This window comes from Pteropus medius, unplaced genomic scaffold (assembly GCF_902729225.1).
Source record: "Pteropus medius unplaced genomic scaffold, Ma_sr-lr_union100, whole genome shotgun sequence".
Lineage (NCBI taxonomy): Eukaryota > Metazoa > Chordata > Mammalia > Chiroptera > Pteropodidae > Pteropus > Pteropus medius.
This window is the reverse complement of record NW_024354500.1, coordinates 16,554,951-16,560,231: the sequence shown is the minus strand read 5'-3', so window position 1 is coordinate 16,560,231 and position 5,281 is coordinate 16,554,951. Positions and strand designations below refer to the sequence as shown.

Sequence of the window (5,281 nt, the reverse complement as noted above, 5' to 3'; positions counted from 1 at the left end):
CTTCAGAAAAATGGAATCTGTCCTTTCAAGAGCTCCTGTTCAAGGTGACAGCTTTAGAAAGTCATATTTTTATTATATAAACTCCTCCCTTCTCATATTTGGCCATATCTTATTGAGTCACCGCTATGTATATTAACTACCATTAGTTAAACTTTGGTAGCTTGATCAAGCTGGAAAGATCTCCAAGTAATAGTTTTTAAGGAAATAATTAAAATTAAGAAATTAGAAGTAAAAGCAGAACAGAAGAAACACATGTAGAGTATCTATGATACTTCATTTTTATTATTTGTAGGAACAACGATAAAATAGACTTTCCAAATATTTAGAAATAACACATTTTCAATTTCTTTTAATATTTTTATAATTAAACATTACTTAGTATATTAAAACACACGTAACAGAATAACAAAGATCTGAGATTTTATTCAATTTCAAGGCAACAAATTAGCCTGACAATTTCATGGATGCTGGTTGAAGACACAAGATTCCTGGGTCAGAGACAAAGGACCATTTATTACTTACAGCAATAGCAGTAGCCAGAGTATCAGCATCTTTGTGCCAGTTTCCCAAGTCACCATTGAAGGAAGCAAGATCATACTATTTATGCGGTGGATTGCATGAAAGTAGAGGAACCCCGAGCTCTGGAAATTTGAATTGCTTGTAGTGGGCAGTATATGTCACGTATCTGTTCTTTTCTCAAGAGGTAAATCCTTCAAGGCTGTAACCTGTCTTAGCTCCAAGGGAGATGCTATCTGTATCTTCTAAAGCTGTTTTCAATATAAACGTCCTTAAAGAGTCTAGAACAAAGGCATTTAGCCAGTGCCTTTGCTCACAAAGTTGTGTGGAAACATGAGAAACCATGGAGAATTGTCTCCCAATACAGGGTATCAGATATATAAAATGGTTTCTTCATGCACGAGATACAAAAATCAATGGAACACACAGAAAACCTTTATAATGTATGTTAATATTCATATAGAGAGAAATAGTAATTGAGTAAAAGTTTGCTTTTATAGTAGACTATATACTGATGCTTTATTTCTAGATGCATGAGTTTATTGTTACAAATATGTTTTTTAATGTTGCATTGTTTAACTTTTTTTCTGTTTTATTTCACCTGAATTTAATACCTAAATTTTCATGACTGTTTCTAAATTATACACAATAATTTTAATATGCAACATGATTTGATTCTGCTCTTGTTTTTCCCCCACTAATGTCTCTTTACTTTTTTCTAATTTTTAAAATATGAGAAAATAAACAAAATACTGTTTTTTAAGTGTACCATTCAGTAGTAGTAAGTACATTCATGTTGTTGTGCATCTATCACCACATCTACCTCCGGATCTCTTATTTTATAAAAATGAAACTCTGGACCCATTAACAAATACTTCTTAATGTAATAATCAAGTAAATAGATTATAAGAACATAGTCTGCATCAGATACTGTTTCATTCAAGGATTCTAATGAAAGTAATCTAGCTCGAATATATGGTTAATATTTTGATTATTACTATCTGCGAGCTATCCTGAAGTTAGTCTAGTATACAGAAACGTAAGCCTCAAATTTATCAAACATCATGGAGAATATCCTTAACAATGACAAGCTGGATTATCCTTCTGTAGTTGAGTGTGTTATAAACTATAGTTTTATGTATGTTTTTTCAGGATGCTCTGGTTGTATTTATGGGTTCCAAAAGAAATAGACACAATTATTTGAAAAGTCCTGGGATACTCTTTGCTGCTCAATTTATATGAATATATTTTCTATACTCAATAACATGTTTAGGAACCATGGTCTTGATTTTTCGTCGATGGGACAGTAGTCAACATTTTGGCATTCTAACTAAATCCAATCTCGAAACCATGAATTTCTTTGGAGAAAAGATTATTTAGTTGATGCAAAGTTTAACCATATCATATTGCCATAGTTTCTCCATTTCCAAAATTTGTCTACTGAGCATTTCCCAAGTATTGTTATCAGTCTTAACAATTCCAGATGGGCTTGGATAAAGCCTCACATCGCAGGTATACATTTCATTTGTACTTATCTTAGTCATCAATCTGTTAATCTGTATGATAGTCTTAATATCTGTTATTACATATACGTTGTTGTCAAAAAAATTATTCTGTAGTAGAATATTACAGAACTTTTCCCAATTCATTAAGCTTATTCTTTATCTTCCACGTGAGCTTGGACGATCCCCATGGTTATTATTCTCTACAAACACAGTGGAAGTGAATAAAACATTCTCATCTCCGTATTCTTTCTCACCCTTCTTCTGAGGTTAAAGTCACCCCTACCATCTTGTGGCTAGTTTCATTTGCTTTTATTGAACTGTTTTCTGCTTTATTAAATATTTAAATTATTTTTATCTTATTTTATAGTATAAAGTTTATGTTTAATAGTTTTTTTGATTGATAATTGCTATTCTAACACCTGCTTCTTTATATGAATCAGAAGGATTTCTTAGGTCTCCAGGGCTCTGTGTGTTTAAAGGTAATTAAAAATTATTTCTCAAAGTTCCTACAAGGAAACTCATTTGCCTAAGATTATTTTTTCTACCTATACTTTTCAAATAAATATTGATTACAGATATTTTTAACAGAACTTCTTTTATTCTATTACTCTAAACGACAGCAGTTAGAAATTAAGGTTAAGCTTAAATTTATTACCTGAACGATTGAATAAATTAGATCTCTTAATCTTCTAAATTAGGGTTGAATCATTCTAACTGTAATTTGAATATTTGTTGCAGTATTTGCTGCTTTTTATATTAAGTATTGGGAAAATGTACAAAAGGATATCAAGTATTATTTTCATGCTGTTATAATACTACCATTATAAAACATTTTTTATTATGGAAAATTTCAAACAAGTACAAACATATAAAAGAATTTTCTGTGTACCCATCACGCATCTTCATCAACGATCACTAATGGCAAACTTGTTTCTGTTTGGTTCCTACCCACTCAACCACAGTGGATTATTTTGAAGCAAATTCCAGACGGAACATCTTTCAACTTCAAAAAATTTTACTAAATGTTTTAAAAAATAAAGACCCTTCTAAAACCACAATCATAATACCATTATACCATATAGAAATAGCAATTTTTAGAGTAATTAAATATTCAGTCAGTATTAAAAATTTCCCCCCCAATTTGCCTTGTGTCCCTGTGACACTGTTTGACATACTTCTCTTTTCCCTGCATCACCTACTATTGGTAATTATATACAGAGATCTGATCAGATTCAGGTTTGATTTTGTATTTATTTAGTTAGAATTATTTTATGAATGTTATTGTGTACTTCCATCAGGAGGTACCTAATGTCTGGTTGTCGTTCATTTTATGATATCGGCAAATATTGATTATCATCGTTTAGATTAATTATTTCATCATAAGTTTGCAAAGTGGAATATTCTAATTTTACTACCCTCCCTTTAATTAAACTGAAATACAGCTGTCAGTAATCAGCTATTTGATTTAATTACTCCAAAGTTTTGTTCACATAGTAAAGGATAAATGCTTGATTATTTTTCTTAGTGTACCAGTTTTTAACAAAATTAATTACTTTCCTAGCATCTTTCCAAGGGCACTACTACATGTATTTTTGTTTGTTATTTTTTAGAAATTAAAGTGTAGTTCACATACAATATTATATTAGTTTCAGGTGTACAACATAGTGATTCGACATTTATATACTTTATAAAGTAATCATCACAGTAAGTCTAGTAACCATCTGTCCCAAAAATATGAAATGCTTCATGAATTTAAGTGTCATCCTTGTGCAGGAGCCATGCTAATTTGCTCTGTATCATTTCAATTTTAGTATGTGTGCTACCAAAGCAAACACTACTAAATGTAATTTAAAAATATACTTATGAATTCATTTGACTTATTTCAAACTACTGCAGTTATTATTTTTCTGAGACTCAAACTACCCCACCTTTGCTAATAGAAGGCCCTTCAGTTTGATTCCTGAGTGTTTTGGACATGGCCACAGGAATCTTAATAGCTTTATTACTTTCTGTTATGATAAGATGTTCCAGACACATCTTGTGTATTTCCTTTGCCAGCCTTGTAATCACCTATTTCTTTGTGAAGCTTTGGTTTATTTTTAGTGAGGAAAGACATTAGATCCTACAATCTAGGCACTAGCGGCTTTCACTACTGCTAGGCTAATTATTTATTTTTTCTAGGCCTTTTCAGTGGACAGAGTTAGGGACAATGTACTTTTAGAATGTAGACTTTATTTTTTAGAGCAGTTTCAGGTTCACAGCGAGACTGAGCAGAAAGCACAGAGAGTTCCCATATGCCCCCACATATCCCCAGCCTTCCCCCATTATCAACATCTAACAGAGCGGACATTTGTTAACAATTAAAGAACCTATTTCGACACATCATTATCATCCAAAGTCCATAGTTTATATTACTCTTGATGTTGTACATTCTGTGGGTTTTTGACAAATGTATAATGACATATGTCCGCCATTACATTATCATACAGAATAGTTTCACTGTTCTAAAAATCCTTTATATTCTGATTATTCATCCCTTCTTCCACACTAATCCTTGGCAACCACTGATCTTTTTATGGTCTCCATAATTGTGCCTTTTCTAGAATGTCATATCGTCGTAATCATGAAGTTTGTAGCCTTTTCAGACTGACTTCTTTTCCTCCATGTTTTTTCATGGCTTAATAGTTCCTTTCTTTTTAGTGCTGAGTAGTATTCCATTGTCTAAATGTACCATAGTTTATTTATCCATTCACCTACTGAAGGGCATCTTTGTTGCTTTCAAGGTTTGACAATTATGGGGAAAAGCTGCTATAAACACCGCTGCACAGTTTTTTTATGTGGACATAAGTTTTTAACTTACTTGGATAAATACCAAAGACCATGATTACCGGATTCTATGATAAGAGCATGTTTAGCAACATAAGAAACTGCTGAACTGTCTTCCAAAGTAACTGTACCATTTCACATTCTCACCATGAGAGTTCCTGTTGCTTCATATCCTTGCTTGCATTTGGTGTTGTCAGTGTTTTGGATATTCACCATCATTTTTTTTAATTTAATTAAAAAATGCATCTTAAGTTCATGCTGCTATTTCCTATTATAACTTGATAAGTTTTTATTTAAATTAATTGATTTTATATTTGTATCTCTTTCTGTTAAACCATAAATCTTGTTTTCTAATGATGTATACATAATTATTTGCCTCAGCTATATATATATATATATATATATACACATATATATGTATGTATGTATGTATA

General features: G+C 31.4%; 1 non-coding gene across 1 annotated transcript; it reads right to left on the bottom strand.

The window, feature by feature from the left end:
- Positions 1–3,749: 3,749 nt before the first annotated feature.
- Positions 3,750–3,856, bottom strand: LOC120595272 (U6 spliceosomal RNA). Its single transcript, XR_005650775.1, has one exon. It is a non-coding gene; the product is annotated as a U6 spliceosomal RNA (small nuclear RNA).
- Positions 3,857–5,281: the final 1,425 nt, after the last annotated feature.